The following is a 26,475-nucleotide window of genomic DNA, read 5'->3' as shown; positions in this document are numbered from 1 at the left end:
TTTCGAGGGGGCTGCCTTGCCCCCCTCCTGTGGTCAGTTTTGGCACCAGGGACCCCATCACCCGGGGCCGTTTCTTTAAAAAAAAACATTTTTCTTTTTTTTTGGGAGGGGGCCGCATGACCCCCTCCCGGGCCACTACTAGCCCCGGGGACCCCATTCCCCGGGGCTGGCCCTCTCCCGCCCTGTCATTGCAAACTACAGTATCCCGGGGTGGGCACCCCGGGACACTGCAGGAGCCGGCATTGGGGGGTGGCGGTCCCCAGGGCCCTCCTGGTCTCCAGGAGGGGAGCAGCACGGCCCCCCTCCCATACTTTGAAGAAGCCCCGGAGTGTGGTGGTCCCCGGGGCTGGGGGGTCTCAGAGCCCAAGTTATTGTTGTAAAGCCCCGGGGTGTGGCGGTCCCCAGGGTTGGTGGGGCCTGAGATTCCAGGTGAAAACAAGGACCCCCTGGGTAGTGTTAATATATAGACTCCTAGGGCAGGGTAGCAACAGGTGTGAGAAAAAAATCCTAGGACATCTAAGAAAATTGTGTGAACAATCAAGTCAGACCAGTGGTCAAGAAGGAATAATCAAAAGATTAACAGTTTTTATAAAACGTATATTTTTAATCAATATATTAAAAATCATATTGTGAATGACCAGAAAGTCAAACCATATGATAGGGGTAAAAAATGTCTCAATTACATACAATTATAATAAACAAATAGCATAAAACTCATGTTCAATACAGTGAAAATTATAAACAAAAACACATATTTAATAACTCAGGTATTGAAAAAAGCATAAAAACTCGACGCGCGTTTCGGCAGTGAACCGCCTTCTTCAGGAGATTCAGGAGATTCCCCCCTCCCATTTTAAACAAGCCCCGGGGGTGGCGGTCCCCTGGGCTGCGGGGGGCCCGTGAGCCCCCCGCATATATTAAGTTAGAGCCCCGGGGGGTGGCGGTCACCAGGGCAGTGTGGGGGGGGGATTGGGACCCTCCCACACTATTTTGTTTGATAATGCCCCCGGGATTTGGTCCCCCGGGGCCAAATTACCATATTTAGCGTGGGAGACCGCGTTTCCCTTATTTTTTATTGGCAGGATGCGCGGAACCTGCGCTCATCCTCCCATTTAAAAAAAAAAAAAGTGTTTCTACCCTGTCCCCCTTTTTGCATTTTGCAACAGTTTTTTTGGTTTTCTTGTGCCTCGGTTATACCGAGGCACAAGATGGCTACAAAAAACTTCCTGGTTGGAAGTGTTGTAATATACATCTCGTGCACGGCAGGGTGCGCGTAGGCTTCGCTTAGGGTACGCGGACCCCTCTTGCGACCCTCCGAGGCCATAGATATATAAATGACTTTAACTGTCATTTTCTCAGGAACTACTGATTGGATTTACACCATTTAAGCAAAAGGCACAAAGTCTGAACTTAGGACTACCTCTTTGCCAAATTTTGTGTAATTCCGTTCAGCAGTTCGGGCTGTAGCTGTGGCTAAAGGTCCTATAGGAAATTGCATGGGTAAAACGTGTTTTGGGACCCCCTTTTTTTTCGGCCCCAGCTTGACGAATCACCGTGAAACTTTCAGGACATGAGCGGAGCGGAGCTGGACAAAAGTTTGGAAAATTTCACGAAGATTCATCAATCGGCGCCAACGTTATTCCAAATAGAATGTTGCATAATAGGTCCTAACTATATCTACCTACTGGCGACCGCCAGTAGGTAATACATATATGTACATATATATATATATATACATATTTCCACTTGAGGAGAAACGAACTATAAAGTTTCCATGAGCCCACTTGATCGCATGCAGGGATGTTTATTTACAGCACACCAGAAAAGGACGACGCATTTCGACCACACCCGTGGTCTTGGTCACATATATATACTATATTTTTACTTTACCGCTACCCAACCCTAAACTCTAAAATTACCCTTACCTCCCCTCATCCCAAACCGTAACATGACCTATATCTCCCTTTACCACTATCCACGCAAAAACTTAAAATTACTCTTACCTCTTTTTACCACTGCCCAAACTTAAACCCTAAAATGACTTCTATCCTATTTACAACTGCCCACCTCGTAACCCTAAAACTACTCGTACCTCCCATTACCTCTACTCACCCCATAACCCACAAATTAACCATAGGTCCCTTTACCACTGCCCACCCCATAACCCTAATATTTCTCTTACCTCCCTGTACAACCACCCACTCCTAAACTCTAAAACTACCCTTACACCCCTTTACCTCTACCATCCCTAAATGCTACATTTACCCTTACCTCTCTTTACCACTGCCTGCCCCGAATCCTAAGATTACTTTTACCTCTCTTTACCACTACCCACCACTAAACCCTATAAATATCCTTTTATCCCTTTACTACTACCTGAACTTAAACCCTTTAAAAAACAACAACATAATAGTTATGTTATTGGTAAAGGCATTTGTTGTAAGGGTACAAATACATATTGCTTGGTACTAAACTGAGTGGTAATGGCTCAGTGGTAAATGCATTAAATGGTAAAGAATGCATTGTAAAGGCTTATTCCCCCTTTTTTAGAGCTGAGCAGAGTACTAAAAAACAACAAGAGTACACTTGTCTGCGTGCAGACTTTAAAAGGTAAATACAAATATTTAAATTGTTGATTTTTCAGTAAAAAAAAGGTTCTTTCATCCAGACACTGGGGTATTGCACCTTCTTTGGATCTTGCAAACAATGACGATTCATTACCAGCTAAGAGCATGAGTTGGTTACCTGCCAAAAGCAACCCTGCCTAGTACCACGCAACAGGAGTTAGATTAATGCATTTTAGTGCCTCTATCTGCATCACTGCACTAAAATACCTTAGTCATGCATTATAGCTCTCCTGGGGCCACTGCAGTACAACAAAGGATGCTGTATGAAGCTGCATAACAAAGGCAGCCGGCTCGGTAATTAGCTTGCTCTGGCCTTGCCCCCGCTGCTGTTACTGTTCAGGGCCTGCCAAAATAGTCTCAGCTTACATTATTTCCTGCAGGGAAGGGTGTTGGTGTCTGTGTTTACAATGATATTTGTTTAAAGGCAGGCTAGCCTCTGAATCTCTCTGGGCAGCCACGTTCTCTGCCTAAACATGTCTTGGGGGTGAACAACATAAGCAACACAGTCAGATGTTTATCCAAACTGCACTTATAGCTGCCATGGTTTCACATGGCTTATGTGTGACATTTCCATAGTTTCAGTGAACTTTTTTTTTTTTTTTTTTAAATATATTTTTATTGCAGAGTTATAAACCACAGGATACAATTAATCAGCCAGTTCACTCGTGACATCCCCCCGTTCAATAAGAAATCCAAATCGTACACAGCCATTCAGCCCGCATCCCGGAGGCCGGGCGGCATATTACTTCATTCAATAGGAAAACATCACGGTGCACGTCCCATAGGGACCATGGTTGAAATGTCGTTTTACGTATCTGCTTTTACCCCCCCACCCACAACATCACTCCCGTCAGCCATCCCAGTTATAATCAGTGGTACCGCCCTTGTCGGGACCTGCCCTAGGCGCAATGGGTCTGTCACGCCTGGCCGCTCCCCCCAGCCATTCCACACTCCACACAGTACCCACCATCCTAGTAGGTCCAAGGTGCCCTGGCGGGCTACCATCTAATGGCTTCCGGCCCACCCCGAACTCCCATTAACCAAACCCCCCCAAAACCCCCCCTCCCCTGGCAACTGCTAAGGTGTATGCCTCGTCCTGTCGAGCTAAATGGATCCACTACAGTGCGGGGTATAATACTCTTGTGTTCGCCCCGCGGTGTCCACCGGCTTAGTTCTCACCATCCTCATCCTCTACCAAAGAATCACGCAAAGCCTGTACCACTAACTCCCATGCACGCGCCGCATCCAATGCCTTCTCATTCCCCATCTTGACAGCCTGCTTCATCCGGAGCACACTCTCGCAGTCAGACCACCGCAGCAATTCATTCTTCCATCTACGCAGTGAGGGTCCCCCCTGGACTTCCAATGCCACGTTATTTCCCTCTGCGCCAATATCAGACCCAGGTCAATGAATTTGCTCGTCACCTTGGTGTGTTTGGTATGCGGGAACCAGAGCAGCAGGCACGCCGCCATATCGAATTCCACTTCCCTGTCAGTCACTTCGTTCAGGAGTTCCCCTACCTCCGCCCAATAGGTCCCCAAGTGTGAGCACCCCCAAAACAAATGGTCCATGTCCGCTCCCAGAAACGAACACCGTGGGCATCGGGCATCCGGCACCTGGAAGTACCGCTGTAATTTCTCAGGAGTTAAATAAGCCCTATGAAGCACATAGAAATGTACTTGCTGAAAGCGCGCATTTCTCGTGCCCTTCCACGTGCGCCGCAGGATGTGGCCCCATGCCGTATCCGGTATGGGCCGGCCCACGCTCTCCTCCCATGTAGCCTTGAGCCCTTGGAGCGGTTCCAGTCCCTCATTCAGCATCCTATTATGGAGGCACGTCACAGCTTTGAACGTACCTGCTGCCATCACCACATATTGGCACGCCATAGTCGTTGTTGGTTCCATGAGCCCCCCTTTCCAGTGCTTCTGTATGGCAGCCACCACTGCCGCGTGTAGGAGGAACCCCCCATCGGGCAGCCCGAACTGGTCCCGGAGCGCTTCGAACGGCGCCAAAGCCCCGTCTATGTATAAGTCGCCTACTACCTGCAGTCCCGCCTCTTCCCAATCCAGCAACGGGGACCAATCTCCCCCGTGCGGCAAGGCCGTCAGCATTCCGATCGGGATCTCCGGTGCATAAGGCCGCGACGCCTTCGCTCTCCGAAGGCTCCTCTGCCAGCACAGCCGGAGCGTCCGCTCCTCCATGGTGAGGGCCCGCAACTCGAGCCTCTGTTGCATGATGATATAGGACAGCACGTGGCGTTGAATCCCCCGGTCCCGGTCCTCCTCTGGACCCCGAAACACCCTAGCTACGTTCTGTGTAAGGACCTGCAACTGCGCCGCTAGATAATACAGCTCGAAGTCGGGCACAGCCATGCCCCCTTCCAGCTTGGGGCGAAGTAGCGTGCTCAGGGCCACTCTACGGCGGCCATGCCCCCATAGGAAGCCAATAATCATGGACCTCAGGTCTCTAAAGACCCCCTGGGGAATCCAGACAGGCAGCGTTCGGAAATAATAGAGGAAGCGGGGGAGCGCCACCATTTTCAAAAGTGCAATCCTACCCAGAACCGTCAGCGGGAGGGTCGACCAGAAAGACAAGCTGCCCCTCAGTGCCCGGACACAGCGACCAATGTTGCCCTCCAATAAGTCCGCAGTCGCGTGGTAGATGCGAACACCCAGATAGGTGAAGCAAGAGGGCTCCCAGACCACGCCCAAGTCGCCGCCAGGGTCTGGCGATCCCGCTCGCAGCGGGAACACACAAGTCTTCGCCCAATTAACCTTAAGGCCCGACAGCCGGCCGAACTCAGACAACAGATCCATCGCTCCGACCAACGCCCGCGAGGTGTCAGCGAGGTACAGGAGCAAGTCATCCGCATATAGCGATATGTAATGCCACTGCCCGCCGCTGGCTATCCCCGCGTACCTGTCACCTGACCTCGCATGGACCGCCAAGGGTTCCATCGCCAGAGCAAACAGTAGGGGGGACAGAGAACAACCCTGTCGTGTGCCCCTGCCCACCGGGTACGCCACAGACACCAGGCCGCCCAAGCGCACTCTCGCCGTCGCCGAGGTATATAAGACCCTCGTCCACCTGCGGAACCCCTCGCCCATGCCAAACCTCTCTAACACTCCATCCAGGAAAGACCATTCCAAACTATCAAAGGCCTTCTCGATGTCTACGGACAGGACCGCCGGAGCTCCCTCCCCGTCCAAGATGGCGTCCATTATTCCCACTAGGCGGCGGATATTCAGCGCCGTGCTCCTCGTGGGTATAAACCCGGCCTGGTCCCTGTGTACCAGGCCCGTCATATGTGGGCACTACAAAAATAGGAGTCCAGAGGGAAAGACAAACAGAACTAGGACGCCCTCCACTCTGTAAGCTAATCAACAACAACAGTCCTAGTTCTTATGGCAATATTCATTTATTGGACTGTAAACATCCATGGTCGAAATTCGTTATCCAAGGGATCTCTTTAGTCTCAAGATAATCCTAAGATGTTAAATCCTAAGAAGCTAAAACAAAAACGTGTCTCGAACCCCAACGGCTGTAAGTAGAGAGTGAATCGATAGGTAGTATTCACTCTCTCCTTTTTTAGTATATGTGTGTCTACTGTTTGCAACAAAGAAAGGAACGAAAGTAAAGTTTATTGTCCTAGTTGCGCAGTGACTTATATGTTAAATGTTACATGTTGTTAGTTGTGTCACATATAAGTTGTGTCCACTGCACCATCCACTGTCCTTTTATTTTTGGGGTTCGAGACACGTTTTTGTTTTAGCTTGATGGCACCGATGATGAGAACAGGGCCATCCTGGTGAGTACCAACCAGGGGCCCCATTGGTGGTGCGCCCGTGAGGTGCCATCTCGCTTTTCACACATTTTTTGTTTGTGCTGTCCTGTCTGTATAGATCAGAGAGGTTGTTGTTTTAAAGAGGCAGTAGATTGAAACATCTTAGGATTATCTTGAGACTAAAGAGATCCCTTGGATAACGAATTTCGACCATGGATGTTTACAGTCCAATAAATGAATATTGCCATAAGAACTAGGACTGTTGTTGTTGATTAGCCGTCATATGTGGGGCCAGCCTGGTGGCTAGGATTCGGCTCAGAATCTTATAATCTACCGTCAGCATGGATAGCGGGCGATAAGACCTCACATCTGCGGCATCCCGGCCAGGCTTTAGGAGCGGTACAATCAAGGCCTCCCGCATGGACCCAGGCAATACCCCAGCCTCGAAAGCTTCCGTATACACCACCAGCAGCCTGGGGGCCAAGCTGTCCACATACTGTTGATAAAATTCAATCGGCAGTCCGTCCACCCCGGGCGTTTTGTTGCGGGCCATATGTTTGATGGCCACCCGTATTTCTGTGAGCGTGATCGGGCTACCCAGCTCCTTCGCGTCCTCCTCGTCCAGGACCGGAAGCTGCCTCTCTCCCAGGTATTCCGCAATGTCCTGAACCTCCACTCCCAGCTGACTCTGGTACAATTCCTCATAATACCCCCTAAAACGTTCCAATACCGCTGCCTGGGAGTATACCATGTCTCCCTGCGCATTGCTAATACTGAGGATCGGGCAGCCCCTAAGTTCCGGGTTAGCTAGTCTGGCCAAGAGGGTACCCACCTTGTCCCTTTCTGCATGTGCCCTGATGATATACTGCCTGTGGTCATAGCACCTCAAACGTTCCGTCTCGGTGGCAACCACTTCCTTCGCTTCCAATAACTGGGTCTGTAAATCTGGCCTAGCCGGCCTGCGGCGCTCCAAGTCCCTCAAAGTTTCTTCCGCTTTCATGAGTTCGTTCAACACAGTCGTGCGAGCATTCGAGAACCTACCCAAACACACCCCTCTCACCACCACTTTCATCGCATCCCATTCAGTGGACCTGCTCGTGGCCGTGCCCTCATTCACTCCGAAATAGCTATCAATGCCTTGCCGAACCGCGTCGCTGAACACAGAATCCTCAAGCGTCTCCGGCCGAAGCCGCCATGTTGGTATCACTGAGCGCTCTCTCTGCCACTGAATGTGTACCAATAGGGGGTTATGATCAGAGATAGTCCTAGCCAGGTACTCCGCATGGGAAATCAATGGGGCTAGGGATCCACCGCAGAGCACCGAATCAATCCTGACATGCAGATCATGGAGAGCAGAATAAAAGGAGTAATCCCTGGTTCCCCTGTGCCGCTCCCTCCAGACATCCAGCAACCCCCATCTATCCTGCCAGTCCTTCCTGTGCGCGGCCAACCTGCGCACCGGGGAGTCCACCAGGGGGGGATGGGACCTATCCAGAGCCACATCCGTGATCGAATTGAAATCCCCCCCTAACACTATCGGGCCCGCCAGGAAAGAGGCCAAGGACCCCGAGAGGCTATCAAAGTATCGAGCCTGATCAGTGTTCGGTGCATATACACAGCAGAAAACCACATCCCGTCCATATAACCTCCCCTCCACCGCCACAAACCGGCCATCCGGATCCACTACTTGATGCAGCACTTGAAAGGGTATCCCCGCCCTCACCCAGATCAACACCCCCCTGGCATACGCTGAGTAAGTGGTGCCGAACACCTGGCCCCGCCATCTTTTCTGCAAGGCAGCGCACTCTTTTTTAGTGAGATGAGTCTCCTGGAGCCTAGCAATCTGAACCCCCCTGCGTACTAGATATGCATGGACTTTGTGACGTTTCACCATAGTTCGCAGCCCCCGGACATTCCACGTCAGGCATTTCAAATTAGGTAATGTCCCCATTCCAGCTTCGTACAGTCCAATTCAAATGACGATGGTTCATAGCCCCCCCAATGCAGTTGCCCCCCCCGAACATACCCAAAACAGAAAAACTTCCCGAACCCCACTCCCCAGGACAGAGCACACGAACCCAATGTCCGCCCCCATCCAAACCTTGAACCAACGTCTCGCACTCCTACCCTGTGGTCTCCACCACAGTCGGCCTTAAGGGCCCAAGGGGGGTGAGTCACCGCCGACCCCAGCAAGCGGAGCCCGCGCCCCGCGCCTTCATCCCCTCCGAAGCACACAGCTCCCCTGCCCGGCATCCCGCCCTCCATCAACAGGATACCACCCTACCATGAAGTCTCGATCTAGTGCCAATTCAATCTCAGCCGCAGAAGATACCATCCGATGTCTGTGGGGTCACTATCGGCCCCTTCGAGCTTTCCGCCTCTGAGAGTTCCTCTCCCGTCCTGCTGCCTTCCCCTCCCGAGTCCGTTTCTGCCCGTTCACTGTTCTGTTGCGACCCTGTAATGGCCGCCGTCGCTGCGAGCGCATCCCTCTTCTCCGCCGCCATTTGAGCCTCCCGTTTCTCCCGCTGGCGCCTGTTGCGGAATCTGATGCGTTGTGATTGCCTCACCCGGGGCTGCTTGGGTGGGTCTCGCCTACTTTTATGCGATCTGTCCGTCCCCGCTCTATACGACTCCAGCCATTGCCAAACTTCATCCGGAGTCTGAAAAAAGTGCGTAGAGCCATCCATAATGATCCGCAGCTTAGCCGGGTAGAGCAAGGAGTACTGGATGCCTTCCTCCCTGAGCTCCTTCTTCACCGCTAGGAACGATGCCCTGTTCTTCTGGACCGCTTGAGTGTAGTCCGGGAAGATTGTAACCTTACTGTTCTCCACCTCATACGGGCCCGACATCCTGGCCCGCTGGATGAGGAGATCCCGGTCCTTGTAGTGGAGGAGCCGCACCACCATCGGTCGGGGGGGGCGGCCAAGTCCCGGCGGGCGAGCAGGTACCCGGTGAGCTCGCTCCAGAGTGAAAAAAGGAGTAAGCCCCTCCCGCGCTACCACAGTGCGGAACCAGTTCTCCATATAGGCCACCGCATCCTCCCCCTCAATCCGTTCCGGCAGGCCTACGACCCGCACGTTGTTCCGTCTATTGCGGCCTTCGGCATCCTCCGCCCTCCGCTCCAGCGAGTCCAGCCGGGCCAATATGTCCGTGATCCTGTGCTCCGCGGTCACCACCGACGGCTTCAGGTCCAGCAACAGTTGGTCATGGTCCTTGACCCTGTCCGCTAGCTTCGCATGATCCGCGCGTAGCAGCCCCAGGCCCGTGGCCACTTGGGCAATGTCTTGGTGCAATGCTTCCTTAGTTGAGGTGATCGCATCAAGTATGGCATCCAAACGCCGGTTCAGCCGCTGTTCTTGGTCGAGCTCCGGGGAGGGACTCTCGCCCAGCCGAGATGATGTCGCCGAGTCCCCCTCAACGCCTCTCTCGGCCATCGGCCCTCCGATCGCCGCCATTCCAGGAGCCCGTTTTGCGTTGGCGCCCGTAGTTCCGTGCCAGTCTCCGGGCACCGGGCAGTGCAATGTCCCCACCGACGCTCTCAGGAGCAATGACCAGTTAGACGAGCTCCGTTCCGCCGCCCCCCTCGGAAGCCTGAGGGGGGAAGGATGAGTCTTAGGGCGGAGGCCAACGAGGGTCCCCAAGCTCCGGGCGAATCAAGTCAGCGTCCCCTGGTCTCAGGACACAGCACCGCCGATCCTAGTGCCTCGATCAGCCGATGGCAGGATCTCTTGCCAGTCGGCGACAACTTGGCTCAGGGCTGAAGTTCGGGGCCGTCCGACCTCCTCGCCGCCATTTTCTTCGCACCCTCGGCAACACCTCGGCCGCCTCTTCAACACGGTCTTCTCGGGCCAGCAGTCCCCCAGCGACTCCCCGATTGCGCCCAGCTGTCCCCTTACACTTCAGAGGGCAGGAGCGTCGTCTCCGGGTCGCCTAGGGTTCCGAAAACAGGAGAATTAGCGGGATTCCGCGCGGAGCTGCGAGCTCACGCCGCCATCCCGATCGGCGTCCAAGCCACGCCCCTAGTTTCAGTGAACTTGTGAGTGATATTGCACAGCAAATGTGTGACACTTCAAATGAAAGATATTTTAATATATATGTATTACAATTTCAAAGGAAAGACTTGCATAGTCACAATGCTTTCTCAGGTGCAGTCTGGGACATTGTAACATTATAAATACCAAGTCACTACTCCCAACTGCACCACACAGGATGCAATTCTGTTTTTCTTTTCTTAACTCGCACACAGACATCTGCACAGATGGCACTTACCAAGTGAAGGTTCACAAAGTAAAAGACTGCATTTTCCACCTATGCTATTTCATACCTGCGAACCTACAAATTATTGCCACTGTGTGAGGAGGCAAATGCAAAAACAACAGTTGATGGACAGAATGCAGAACAATGTCATACATTCACCCCAGTACAGAGATCTGGGCCGAAATCCATCGTTTTTTTGCTCACCATGCCATTCCAGTTTGAACCCAGCCATATGCAAATTAGTCTTGACCCTGTGCCTCATGGGAACAGTCCAGCCCGAACTACCAAGCCAGGTCCTCCCTGGACTGGAAACAAGTATCCTCGGACCGGTTTAGGGGTTTCACCCCTCTTCAGCCAGGATAGATTGATTCCAGTGGCATGGAGTGCACGGGACCCATGTCTGCACATACCCTTCCCACTCGGGGTGACAAATGCAAAAGCAACAGTTGATGGACAGAATGCATAACAATGTCATACATTCACCCCAGTATACTTTGTTTCCGGTCCAGGGAAGACATGGCGTGGCAGTTCGGGCTGGACTGTTCCCATGAGGCACAGGGTCAGACTGATTTGCATGTGGCCATGTCTGAACTGGGGTGGCAGAGTGAGCTAAAGAATGATGATGGATTAAACCCAGATCAGTTGACTGGGGGTGAGTGTTTGCATTGTTCAACACTCCACTCATCATCCCCTTTGGTTTTGCTTTGTTCACCCTAAATTGGCAGGGTATGCCCAGACATGGGTCCCTTGCTCACTTTGCCACTGGATTCAATCTAGCCTGGCTGATGACGGCTGATTAGCCAGAAACCGGTCCCAGGATGCTTTGTTTCTGCTCCAGGGAAGACATGGCTTGGCAGTTCGGGCTGGACTGTTCCCATGAGGCACAGTGTCAGACTGATTTGCATATGGCCATGTCTGAACTGTGGTGGAGGAGAGAGCTAAAGAATGATGATGGAATGAACCCAGATCAGTTGACTGGGGTGAGTGCTTGCATTGTTCAACACTCCATTCATCCTCCCCTTTGATTTTGCTTTGCTCGCCCTAAGTTGGCAGGGTATGCCCAGACATAGGTCCCTTGCTCACTTTCCAACTGGATTCAAGCTAGCCTGGCTGATGACGGCTGATTAGTCAGAAACCGGTCCCAGGATGCTTAGTTTCCAGTCCAGGGAAGACCTGGCTTGGAAGTTCGGGCTGGACTGTTCCCATGAGGCACAGGGTCAGACTGATTTGCAAATGGCCATGTCTGAACTGGGGTGGCGGAGTGAGCCATAGAATGATGATGGATTAACCCCCGATCAGTTGACTGGGGGTGAGTGCTTGCATTGTTCAACACTCTGTTCATCATCCCCTTTGGTTTTTCTTTTGTTCGCCCTTAGTCGCCAGAATTGGGTCCCTTGCTCACTTTGCGACTGGATTCAAGCTAGCCTGGCTGATGACGACTGATTAGCCAGAAACCGGTCCCAGGATGCTTTGTTTCTGGTCCAGGGAAGACATGGCTTGGCAGTTCGGGCTGGACTGTTCCCATGAGGCACAGGGTAGACTGATTTGCATATGGCCATGTCTGAACTGTGGTGGCGGAGTGAGCTAAAGAATGATAATGGGTTAAACCCAGATCAGTTGACTGGGGGTGAGTGCTTGCATTGTTCAACACTCCATTCATCCTCCCCTTTGATTTTGCTTTGCTCGCCCTAAGTTGGCAGGGTATGCCCAGACATGGGTCCCTTGCTCACTTTGCGACTGAATTCAAGCTAGCCTGGCTGATGACGGCTGATTAGCCAGAAACCGGTCCCAGGATGCTTTGTTTCCAGTCCAGGGAAGACATGGCTTGGAAGTTCGGGCTGGACTGTTCTCATGAGGCACAGGGTCAGACTGATTTGCATATGGCCATGTCTGAACTGGGGTGGCGGAGTGAGCCATAGAATGATGATGGATTAAACCTAGATCAGTTGACTGGGGGTGAGTGCTTGCATTGTTCAACACTCTGTTCATCATCTCCTTTGGTTTTGCTTTGTTCGCCCTTAGTTGGCAGGGTATGCCCAGAATTGGGTCCCTTGCTCACTTTGCGACTGGATTCAAGCTAGCCTGGCTGATGACGGCTAAATAGCCAGAAACCGGTCCCAGGATGATTTGTTTCCGGTCCAGGGAAGACATGGCTTGGCAGTTCGGGCTGGACTGTTCCCATGAGGCACAGGGTCAGACTGATTTGCATATGCCCATGTCTGATTTGTGGTGGCGTAGTGAGCTAAAGAATGATGATGGATTAAACCCAGATCAGTTGACTGGGGTGAGTGCTTGCATTGTTCAACACTCCATTCATCCTCCCCTTTGATTTTGCTTTGCTCGCCCTAAGTTGGCAGGGTATGCCCAGACATGGGTCCCTTGCTCACTTTGCGACTGGATTCAAGCTAGCCTGGCTGATGACGGCTGATTAGCCAGAAACCGGTCCCAGGATGCTTTGTTTCCAGTCCAGGGAAGACATGGCTTGGAAGTTCGGGCTGGACTGTTCCCATGACGCACAGGGTCAGACTGATTTGCATATGGCCATGTTTGAACTGGGGTAGCGGAGTGAGCTAAAGAATGATGATGGATTAAACCCAGATCAGTTGACTGGGGGTGAGTACTTGCATTGTTTAACACTCTGTTCATCATCCCCTTTGGTTTTACTGTGTGGGGAGGGGCGTGGCCTTGCAGGAGATGGGGCTCATGCCGATAGCTACCTAAAAGGTACTCTGCCCCCTCACCAAGCTCCCCCAACCCCGCACCTCTACCAGAAAAATAAAAAGAGTCATTGTGGCTATCGCTGATATCCTGGGGTGTTTCCACACGTCTTAATGGACATTGGTTGCTTACAGCCTCCGAAACGGAGCGTGAAACACTGAGAAGGCAGCAAAGGAGAGCGACGCTGAAGTGAACCAATTGTAAGCAGCAAGCAGGATTACACTCCGTATAGTGAATACAGCAGGCCTTGCAGACAGGCATGCACGCTGCCTAGGCTCAACCTAAAAAATTGCACTGCACACATAAGATTAACAATAAACTCAAGTTAAAGTAATTGGCAAGAAATGGGTTCTTTGACAGGTACGAATTTAGTTAAAGAAACCAATGGAGATCTATGTGGATTTATAGCCAGCAAGTATAGGAACTGAATCCTGGTTAACACGAGGGTGGGGAGCGGTGTTACTGACTTCTGTATTTATAGTGCTACTAGGTCCCAGCCGTGACTGAAGGCACAGTAAATATGCAAAGGATTTTTTAAAAATTGTTTTAAACACAGCATATGATAAACAGCCATAAAATGAGCAAAAACGTACTGTTCCATCAAATTGCATAGCTGGAAAATGCAGTATTTTACTTTGTGAAATCTCACTTGGTTATTGACATCCCTGTAGATGTCTGTGTGTGTTAAGAAAAACAAAATTGCATCCTGTGGGGTGCAGTGGGTAATAGTGACTCGTTATTTATAGTGCTACAATGTCCCAGACTGCAACTGAGCTGAGAAAGTATTGTGACTATGCACGTCATTATTTTGAAATTGTCCTACACATATTATAAAATAACTTTCACTCCAAGTGTCACACATTTGCTGTACAATGTCACACATAAGTACACTGAAGCCATGGAAATCTCGCACGTAAGCAATGTGAAACCTTGGCAGCTATGGAGGCAACAGATCCAAGGAAGGTCCTGCCAGGCTACACCCATGTATGTAGCTGTTATTTACAGATTTGTAAAAGAGCATTCACCTCTCTGATACAGAAGGACAACCGGCCTCCTGTATAGAGAAACTTCCTCAGTCAATTAAATAGTTAATTAGCCTAGAGGGCGGCCGAGTGGGTTCGAGTGTCACCATCATATTGGGGATTCAGAGATTACCTTTCCTGGTGGAAAGTTCTTGCCAGCAAGGTAATCCTAAACAGGGTGTGGACTGGAGCCGAAAAGCCTTGAAAAAGCGAAGGTGAGAAGCTAAACCCCAACGCCCAAAATAGTCATATAAATGTTATTACCAAGTTGCCTCTATTGACACTACTTTGACGCCCTCCAGTGTCATAGCAGAGCAACTGCAGGCATGCGGAAAAATCAATGTATCTCGTTTTAAACCAATTAGAGAATAAGTAGGGTTTTATCGGAAATTGCCGGTTTAAACAGACAACTGGAAAGCCTTAACATGCTTTATAAAAAATGCAGCCTGTGAATAAGATGCTGACCGAATAAGATGCTAACTTCAGCCTGCAATTAAATAAGGGGCTACATTCTGCATCATCTTCTTTGCGTGCAGGGAGACATTGGAAGACATTTGATGAGGAGCTGAGTGACTATGAGTTCTGCCTCACATATTTGGGGTTTAATTCTGATTCCCCCTCCTCTAGTTCAGAATATCTTGAAAGACATAACTTCAGCGTAACACGTGGGATTGCTATTCATACTGTATTTGAGTTTTAATCCCTTTACCATCCCCTGAAGTAAGATTTGAGTGCTCCATTATTGCAACTTTTGGAGTCCACTTTACAAAATGAACTAATCTGGTCTCCAAATTGAATTAAATAGTCTGTAGCGCTATAGCACTAGCCTTTTCTTTAGTTTCTTCTTCGGGTTATGCAATCCCATAGGAACGAGATGCAATATTAGGAGCTAGTTCTATGTCACCCAACCACTGATTCCGTCTGAAACCTGATAGAAGTTTCAAACAGTGCCAGCACTCAGGAGAAAAGGGAAATTGATAAAAGAAGAAATAACGCATTCCTTGACTAGTCTGGTTCTTCTGTGCACAGGTACTTCTCACTGGTTAACTTTCTGGTCTTTGTCAAAAAAGAGAGATTCCCTTTGGACACGTTAACAAAAGCAAAATGACATAACATATCACAAACCTTCAAACATACATAGAGCAATACAATAATTAACCAAATTCTGAAACGACAAAATAAATTCAATATGCACAGTTTTATTATTAAAATTGAGTTAAAAAACAGATTAAAAATTATATCAATCAAGGGAAAACAGACAATATATGTGGGAACAAATTATACTCCAAAGTTCATCAAATGAGTTCCTAAAGCTAAACAAAGGGAGATAATCAAAAGGTATATTCAGCGCCAGTCAGAATACTCCTTAATTGCTATAAGATGGATTCTCTCCCCCACTTCTCAACGCGTTTCGACGGACCAATTATCATACAGCCGTCTTCCTCAGGAATTTTTTTTTTATATTAGCTGTCTTCCCCAGATAACTTTCAATGAGGCGTGCTAAATAAGTAGGGGATAGATATCTCCCTTCTCTCTGATAAGATGTACTTCCAGCTTCTGGCAGTCTTTTTATAGATCGTTTTACCAAATCTTCTTTGTGTCCCACAGTCTATCTGTCGATGCTAAATGCTGCCACTGCCAAGAGTAGATATATACATTTCTATGTCAGTTTATAAAATGCAGATTGTCCTGCTTGCACGCGGTAAGGATGTTCCGATTCTTAGAATTCAAAACAGTAGCGCCAATAATAATTCCAGCAGGCGCGCTGAGATTGAAAGAGGGTGCCTTAGTCTTCTCAGTCTATTATATTGTTGCCTCTTCAATGCTCGAAGAAATGGATTCCCGCGTGCAGCCTCCGTTGTGTTCCGATTTTTTGACAAAGTCAATAGTTGGTACCCCATCCCTTTGGTAGAGGGTCCCTCTCTCTTTTATTAGAGATAACTTTCTGGTCGCTACAGAATGTGTCTGTGTGTATCTAACATATTAAATAAAAGTGATAACTAGAGGGTACTCTTTACAAAGTGTAAAGGATAATCCTGTTTACTTCTCCTGAATTCAGCTTACCAAAGACATCATTCTTTCCCACTTAAAAAATGTGTTTTTGGGCAAAACAGTATTTCCTAATGATGATCCCTAGTAAAACACACCAAACAATATTATCACTGAATAATTCTGATACAGAGTAGTAGCATATCTGACTTCCCTATGGAACCCACATATTACCTATTTATCCAATGAATGTCATGCCACGGATCTGGGGTATTACGGTATAATTCCCTTAATACTTTCAATAGTGAATAAGTCCTGGAAATTGCATGAGATCTCCAAATGTCCTACAGCAGACCTTAGGACAATAGTCTTGTGAAACAAAAAAGGTACTTTTACGTTTCTCATATAGTGTCTTCTTTTTTCAGCAACTTTCGAAACTCCAGAAGTGATGATACTGAAGAACAGATATCTAGTAGGGTAAGTCCTTCTCCATATCACATTTTTACTTTGCACCTTAGTAATTAGTAGCAACATTCCTCTGTTGGTAAAGCGGTTTACTATTTATTGCAGGTCCCCAAATTCCTTCTGCTGAGTGGTGTTGGCAGACAAACAAATGGGCAAACTCCATGGCTCCCTGAGAGGCAGGAGTCAGGCAGGTGTCAGGAACTCAAGCAAGCACCCAGGGCCAGATTCGGGCTGACAGAGAGATTATAGACGAGAAGACAGAATTCCAGCAGTGAAATATCAGCATGGTAAGAAGGTATAGGTAAGTATTCAGTATAACAGGCAAAATGTTGGTTGCGGGGCTCGGACTTAAACAGCTCGTCACAACACATACCCACTCGGCCGAACACACGCTCGACCCCATCTTCTTCTCCAGCAAACACATCACCTTCATCCACACTACCGAACTCCACTGGACCCACCACCACTGCATCCACTTCACATTCAAGAAACACACCAAGCACAACCACTCGCAGCTAATCCCCTACCGCAGCTGGAACAAGGTCACCGAAGACCAACTAATCCCTACCCTCGCCCGTGACCCACTGACCGACCCCACCGACACGACACAGCCGCCCACAAATTCAGGCAACGGAACGACGACTGCGCCAAAACTCTCACCCCGATCAGGAAACCCTCAAACAGACTCACCGACAGGAGGGCCATCGGGTTCACCACCGACCTCCAGGCATCCAAGCAGACCTGCCGAAGACTCGAGAAGTGGCACCACGAACAGTCACCGGACAACCACGCAGCCCTCAAGAACGCCATCCTCAAGCACCACCAACTCATCCAAACCGCCAAAAGGACCTCCTTCAAGGAATGCATCATCAACAACAAGCACAACAGTAAAGAGCTCTTTAACATCGTGAAAGAACTCGCCAACCCCAGCTCCAACAACATCCCGCCATCGCAAGTCCTTTGTGACTCCCTAGCTACCTTCTTCCACGTCAAGATAGCAGAGATCCACAACAGCTTCAACACCCAGGCCAACCTGTCACCCACCATCACCTCAGACTCACCGCCCCCCAACCCCACCGGCCTCCTACTCTCCTGGAACCACATCAACGACAACGACACCATCAAAATAATGAACACCATCCACTCCGGCTCACTATCTGACCCCTGCCCTCACCACATCTTCAACAAAGAAAGCTCCATCATTGCACCCCAACTCCGGAAGATCATCACCTTCGAGACCGCCACCTTCCCGGAGAGCTGGAAACACACTGAGATCAACGCCCTACTCAAGAAACCCAATGCGGACCCAAAGGTCCTCAAGAACTTCCGACCCATCTCCCTGCTCCCATTCCCGGCGAAAGTCATCGAGAAGACTGTCAACAGGCAACTAACCTGCTTCCTTGAGGAGAACAACATCCTGGACTCGTCCCAATCCGGATTCCGCAGCAACCACAGCACCAAAACCACCCTCATCGCCACCATCGACGACATCAGGGCCCTGCTGGACAATGGAGAAACCACAGCCCTCATCCTCCTGGGCCTCTCGGCTGCCTTCAACACCATCTGCAACCTCGTAGGGATCTGGGACAAATCCCTTGACTGGATCACCTCCTTCCACACCTTCAGAACCCAGAGAGTCCGCCTCCTCCTTTTCCACTCCGAAGCCAACTGCGGCGTACCCCAAGGATTATCCCTCAGCCCGACGCGTTTTAACGTCTACATGGCACCGTTTGCCAACATCGTCCGGGCGCATGACCTCAACATCATCTCTTATGCCGACGACACCCAGCTGATCTATCTCACCAAGGAATCCGCCACCCTCAAAACCAACCTCCACGAATCAATGAAGTCTGTCGCCGAATGGATGAAGGACAATCGCCTGAAACTGAACTCAGACAAGACAGAGGTCCTCATCCTCGGCTCCACCCCATCCTCCTGGTACGACTCCAGGTGGCCTGCCGCACTGGGTGCTGCCCCAACCCCCACCGACCACGCTCACAACCTAGGGGTCATCCTGGACTCATCACTCTCAATGATCCACAGCTTCAAGACCCTCGGAACTAGCTGGGCGGTCACCCAGGCCCTCGTCAGCAGCAGGTTGGACCACGGCAAAGCCCTCTATGCGGGAACCACAGCCAAACTCCAGAAAAGACTTCAACTCATACAGGACACCTCTGCACACCTCATACTCGACATCCCCTGCCACAGCACTGCCCACCTGAGAGACCTGCACTGGCTCCCCGTCAACAAGAGGATCACGCTCACAAAGCACTCTACAACACCGGACCAGCATACCTCAACAAACAAGTCACCTTCTACACCCCGAACCGCCAGCTCCGTTCCGCTGACCTCGTTCTCGCCACAGTTCCACGCATCCACCGAATGACCACTGGTGGCAGATCATTCTCCCACCTCGCTGCCAAGACATAGAACACCCTTCCAATTCACCTGCGACAGACCCAGGACCTGCTGACCTTCAGGAGACTTCTCAAGACCTGGCTGTTTTAGCACCTTGAGACCCTCACAGGTGAGTAGAGCACTTTATAAATGACTGATTGATTGATTGATAGATTGATTGACTGATTGATTCAGGATGTGGCTTTACTTCCTGTGGTGCCCTTATGCCAAACGGCAAAGCCCGTTGTCTTCAGGGATGGGTGTGGCCTCTGGTCAAAAAGACTAGACTGCATCCTCTGTGCCTGCCCATATCTTGGTCATAGTCTTATTCTGTGAAACACCAACTGTAAATATCAGTTTCTACCACGTATACTGCCCAATAACCACCTACTGCCACATGACCTAGTCAAGTGGGAACGTTTTAGCCATGGAACTAAGATGCATAACAACTAATATCAGCTTTAACACTTCACCTAAATAAGCTGGAAATAAATACGGTATTGTAAAGCAAGCAATGGCACAAAACTCTGTGACATTTCCTTCGGAAGAGCAGCCCATGGTGCTGCTCTTCCTGCTAAAATGGTTGCCTCCCTGAGCACCTTGCTCGGGCCTGAAATTTAGTCTGTAATAAATCTCTCCCTCAAGGAGGGACAGGTGCCTCTAGAGTGGAAGAAAGCAGTGGTGAATCCCATCTGAAAGAACGCGGCATTGCCTTCGACGGACCTCTCTAACCTCCGCCCCATCTCCCTTCTGCCATACCTTAGCAAGATGACCGAGAAACATGTGAACACCCACCTAACTACAGCATCGAATCTGCCCTCCTCTCCGTGACCGACAACATCAGGATGGCATTGGATGGTGGGGGCTCTATGATTGTGGTGCTGTTTGATTTATCCGCTGCCTTTGACACAGTGTCACATGATATTCTTCTCGGTCATCTACGGAAGGTGGGGATAGGAGGCACAGCCTTGTCCTGGCTGGAGAGTTTTCTCTCGGGCTGCTCACAAGGCGTCAGATTGGGCTCCCTTCGCTCCATCTCTATGGAGCTCACCAAGGGAGTGCCACAGGGCTCATGTCTAAGCCCCACACTTTTTAATGTGTATGTGGCCCCCTTGGCTGACATTGTGAGAGTGCATGGGTTCACCCCGGTGTCATATGCTGATGATACCCAGCTTTTGTTCCATTTCAGACCCTCACACCCGCAATTAAAAAATCTTTTGCTGATGGTATGAGAGCGGTATCTGATTGGATGGCCTATAATTGCCTCCAATGCAACGTGGGCAAAACTGAGGTCATGTTGTTCAGGGAGGCACCCCTTCTGTGGTATCCAGAATGGTGGCCATTGGATCTGGGGCCGGTACCCAGCCCCAAACAGGCAGTGAAGAATCTTGGAGTACGGTTAGATCAGGCACTACTTCTAAAAGAACATGCTAACCAGGTTACCGGGTCCTGTTTCCGGATCATCGGACTCTTAAGGCGTGTGTTCCCATTCCTGCCCGACAGCTACAGAAAGACTCTTGTCCAGACCCTTGTGGTCAGTAGGCTAGATTACTGTAACGGCCTCTTTATTTCAACCAATGAGTAACAGGTCAGCAGACTACAAGTGGCCCAGAACACCGCGGCAAGATTGGTCCTTAACGCCCCAGCCGGATCTCCCTCATGCCCCCTTTTGGACAAACTCCACTGGTTGCCTGTTCGGCAACGTGTCAAGTTCAAGGTCTGCTGCACAATACATAAGTGCCTCTTTGGCTCAGACCCTAAATATTTAGCTGAAAGACTCAACCTCTATAGTCCTAGACGTTCTCTGCGCTCCAACAACCAACTGCTGCTTCAGGTCCCCAAGACTAGGAAGGCTAGACAGGGAGGCCGAGCTCTATCCTATAGGGGCCCTACACTCTGGAACGCGCTCCCTCTCACTCTGAGACAAAACACTAACTTTCAGACCTTTAAGAAATCACTCAAAACATATCTGTTCTCGACATCGACATCTTAAAATACAGTATAGCCTATGGACCTAGATCTGACACCTTAGCTGCAGCACAAGCGCGGAGATACCCCTTAGGGGGTCGAGCCACCGCGCCTATGGACTAGGTGGAAATATGGAACCAGGAAAAATGGTTTGCAATCCCTGTCTCTCATTTGTACACATTGTGTGCTCTTGGACAATCACTTTTTTACTTATTCATCTTCTCCCCTTTTGGCAAGATTGGGAGTATTTAGAATGTATGTAAAAGCTGCTACTCAGTGTGGGGATAAAATATTTTGATTGGCTACTACCTGGGGATGTGGAGATCTGTCTAGTCTCATTATACCTTCACCATACTGAAATATGCTAATAAATGTATAGACTTTTCAGCAAGTAGTAGTTGCTGCATCCCCTACTACTTTAAAAAACTGCTTAATCCTGGGTGAATCATACTCTACCTGTACATATCCCCATTGATTTTACAATATTTCACCACTTTCAAGTAGGCCTAATGAAAAACTAAACAGGAAGGGCATACACCCATGATTAGTCTCCAGCATGGTTTTAATTCATACATTCATGGCTGTTTATCCGCAGGTGGCTGGATTTGAATTCAATACCTTAAAAACACTCCTTATTCTGCATTGTGCACAACTCGCCATGTGCTGCAGCTCCTCTCTCCCAGCCACAGAAAGCACCACTTTAAGAAGGGCTGAAAGATTGAGAGTTGCTTGTCCTTTGAGAGGGTTAAAAGAGAGAGGAAATAAACATGCAGGACAATGTGTGACTCGCAGTGCCTCCATGCAAGCAGCAGGACAGGAGACATGACTGCAGGACATACCTGCAAAACACATCACTGCTGACCACCCTAAACTACCAACAAATGACCAGTGTTAAAAATATGGAAGACCACACCTTTATTTGTGATGCAAATTTCCAGTAGTTTTATTGCATAATTAATCAAAATAACAGGATTCTTTCCTGTAACAAAGAGTACACATAACATGTCAAGCCAGCAATCAGTGGGTGTTGCAATTGGGTGGCAATATTCAGTGCACCCAGATTTTTTGCTTTTTTGAACTCCCACTTTTGGACTTTTTACTGTAGGTGAATCTCACTACGTGTCTCACCCATGTTAATCGCACATGTAATTGGACTGCGCATGTTTGCTGCCAGTGTCCACCTTTTAATAGAAGACTGCTGCGACGCAGCAAGGGTAAGAGTGCAAAGGGCTGGTTACACGTAAACATGTGTACACACGATGTGTGCACATGTCTGCAGGCTGCACTTGCACATGGGTGACGACTGCCTTGAGGTAGCCTAGCACAATGGGGACTGCAGGATTAGGTATCAACCAGGGGTAGGCCATATAATGTCAGTGTACACTACTAGGGAAAGTCAATGTGATTTACTGTTTTGTCTGTAGTGACACTTAATTATACACAAAGGGTGAAAACTGCCTTAGTGCAGTTTTGCTTCCCTTTGACCTCCAGAGACCATTGACATATTGAATTGGTATATAACCTATGCAAGAAAATCAATTCTGCAAGTTACACAATGATACCTGTACAACTTATGTGCCATCCAGAAATGGCATATTTCTTTGTCTCAGCTTAGGATCAGGACCCAGGCATTTTGTCACTCTGATGTTAATTAAATTTCCCACCAGGGGCAAGAACAAAGGCCTCCCCACACAAAGGGAGTAATTAACAATGCTTCACCCAGCTACTGTGGAGGAAAGAGGTTGGGTGAAATTATCTGCATCAACCAATCAACTGTCACACTGTACCAAGAATGGGCCTGCCCAAGCCCACTGAACAAAAGAGAGAGTCCAGACCTCAGAAGCTAACATCGGAGGGGGATCCCCTTTGAAAATCTCAGTAAGAAGGCCCTGGCAGTGATGTCAGCGAGGGGCACTGTGCATGTGTGAGAAGGACTGGATCTACATCACGTGAACCTAGAGTGACTCCAAGGGCTAACTAGTTGGCCTCCTGATCTGAAGTCTGAGGGACATAAAAAACTTCCAACCTAACAGCTTCTGGACCTGGACTCTGCCATCTGTGAATCTGCCCTGTCAAGTGGTACCACCCCAGTCTTGGACTCTTGGAAGTGGGCCTAAGGTGCTGGTTCCAGCAAAATCCATGCATCTTCTGTCGAACTGGCACATCACTGCTGTTGCATAGATAATAAACAGCAATGCTTCTATTGCATGGACATTAAATGGCACATCACTTCTCGTACGTAGACCAGAACAGGCTGTTGCGTGGATCAGAACTGGTGCATTGCCTCTGCTGCTTGGATCAGCCATAGTGCATTGTCGTCGGAACCACCATTTCGGGATTGTCAGTAGCCCAAGAATAAAAATGCCACTAACCTTGTCCTTGAGACCGGCGGAGATGATGTCTGGTGATAGGCCTCCCAATTCCTCCTAGACACGAACCCCAACAAAGGAGTCTGTACACCCTCTGCGTGGACTCGTGCCCCGGGGAAAAGGGAAGTGGATAAAAGAAAAAACTAGCTATAGGTTCTGTGATTCCCTCAAGGTCTGGTCAAGAGAACGACTGGCTACCAGGAAGGCTGTCCTCACTGCATAAGAGGATGACAAAACACAATCCTTAACACCTGTTCTTTTCTGATTACCTCTAGCTGAATAAACAAAGTTTTCTCACTCCTTACCAGAAAGTCATACAGCCAGGCAGGGTATTTCTAATCCCTTGTGTCCCAAAACAAAAATATATAAAAATAACTAGGGAATAATAGTCCAATTCCAAAAGTTTGTATCTGGTACGGAGTATACCACAAGATTAAGCACACCCAGGCTTGTCCTTTTCCAAGAGTGTGAGCGTTGTTATAAAAGACACAAAGCTACAGTTCACAACTGTGCTTTCGATGCTAGTGACCATGGAATTGATATTGAAGCAACTAGTGTCAGAATGTCCAAACGAAGAGTGATCGAGATACCCAGGAACTGCGGTTAAATATCACCAACAGAACGTAGCAGACCAAGCAGATCCCCCTGACTACCGCGAGAAGGAAAGTACCTTGAGCGCGTCTTGACTTCAGACGTGTGCAAAGCAATAACCTTTCTCTCTCCGTCTAATGCGATGTAAGCGCGTAACAGCGCGTTTACATTACACCGCAGCTTCACTCTCTAACTCTTTAAATCCAGGTACGAGGCGAACGCGGGGGAGGCGAGTCCGCACTCCTTCCGCTGAAATACCTGGCTGAATTTCAAACTTGGAAATAAATGTCCAGAACTGCAACGACTTCAATCTTCATGCTGAAATCCGGCGGGGAACACCATCCGCCATTCCCACAGAAACAGGTTGATTGACAAGCACCTTCCCAGCGTGAAGGAAGTGCTTTTGTAAGTTCCACCCTGAGCCTCCGGGTGACGTGTCTCTAGGCATGCTGGTTGTTGTAGTTTTCCAGTAGTTTACCCTCATCTCATGTCGAACAGGAGAACAGCGGTAACCACAACAATGGTATGGTCTTAACCCCCTTGACATCAGAATCGCTACACACCACTGCGCAATACTTTCCCCTGCACAAGGTCTTTGCATCCCCGTCGACAGCATTCTCAATGACAAATCTCTGCATCACATCTCCTTGCTCATCAGAGCTGCCTCTTTACCGCTGCTGCACAGATCAGGATGGTCATATTGCTGCCACTGCATAGATCCACACCTGTGCATCGATTCGGTACCACCGTGCGTCTTTGACATCGGCGCAGCCAGGATTAAGTTACTTTTGCTCAGCCGGCCTAATTGGGTTCCTGTATCCAACCCTCTCTCCATTGCGGTTTGCCTAAACTTTTGACTTTGTGCTGCTTCAGTGCGATCAGATATCATAATTAAACGCTTATTGCTTCTAAGCATTATTTTACAGTTTATTTTTTAAAAATGTATCACAAGTTCTCCTTATTAGATTTTTGTCCTTTTGGTCTTGTTGTATTTATAAAATCAATTTGTATTTTTCAATCTTGGTGTGGAATCTCTTTGTGTGGTAAATTCACTGTTTTATTGTTTGAAGTGTTGCACAAATACTTTACACATTGCTTCTAAGTTAAGCCTGACTGCTATGTGCAAGCTACCAGAGGGTGAGCACAGGTTAATTTAGGATTTGCCTGCTTTTTACCCTGACTAGGGTTGTAGTTGCTGCCTGAATTGGGCTTATCCCTAATCAACCATCAATCCAATTTCTAGCATCCTGCTTCATCAGAGTTTTTTCTACATTTAGTCTCAAATACCAGGGAGTACACTATGCTAACTATTAGAAAGTGCATGTTGTCAGTGTAGAATAACTGCACTCTGCCCCAATGCTCTACTTTTATGTCCAAGCATGTCTCTCAATGTTCACAAGAATCCATTAGCTTACATGCTGCTGGGGGTACAATGTAGTTTTACACTACATGGAGGCTAGTTGCTTCATCCCTATAGTCACAGCTTTTGCGTTGTACAGGCTTACTTGATTTTCTTTCTTGCATCTTGCGTCAGGCTACCTAGTCAGCGGTTGTGTTGCCTTAAGATGGTGCAGCATCAAAATGGCAAGGGCTGCCGCTTTCACATTCAGTTAAGAGGTCATCCAGTCTTTGCAGGTCTTCTACCGAGCATGGTGAGCACTCGTCCTGGTAAGGCACCATGAGGGTCAGACAAGCTATTTATTCCACCAGGCATTTCCGCTGTGAACTGGAGCCCTGAGAGGCCAGTTTGGAAAGCCCAGGTCCGCTTCTGGTGCTTTTATTACTTTCCACAGTTCACCAAGGTTAATTACAGCAATAACAGGAGACTTCAAGAGAAGAAAGACACAGAGGGGGAAGGTAGAGAGGAAACGATCAAAGGGAGAGTTTCAAGAAAGGCGAGAAGGTGAGAAATGTAATGGATGGATGGAAAGAGACAGATTGCGAGAGTAGATGAACAGACCTGGCTGACTTAAGCATTTTTGCGAGAGCTGCTTTTGGTTCCCCAGTCCAGTCCTAGACACCATGGAGGTGAGGTCACGTTGAGCTCATCCTAGCCACCTGTATCGTGGTGCAGGTAAAGGGAAGTAGACTACACCGATGCTGAGGATCAAGCACCACACACATCAGAGCCAGTGAAGACTGGCATCTACGGGGGACGTGCACACATATAACATTTAAAAAAAATTAAATAAAACACTTACCTCGTCGCTCTGGACATCCTCGTCGCTACTGTAGCCCGGCCACCAGGAAACTCCCTTGACCAATCAGGGTGCTGCTCTCACCAGCA

This window comes from Lissotriton vulgaris, chromosome 4_1, assembly GCF_964263255.1.
Source record: "Lissotriton vulgaris chromosome 4_1, aLisVul1.2, whole genome shotgun sequence".
Taxonomy (NCBI): Eukaryota; Metazoa; Chordata; class Amphibia; order Caudata; family Salamandridae; genus Lissotriton; species Lissotriton vulgaris.
The sequence above is the reverse complement of the archived record's forward strand: the minus strand, read 5'-3'. Positions refer to the sequence as shown.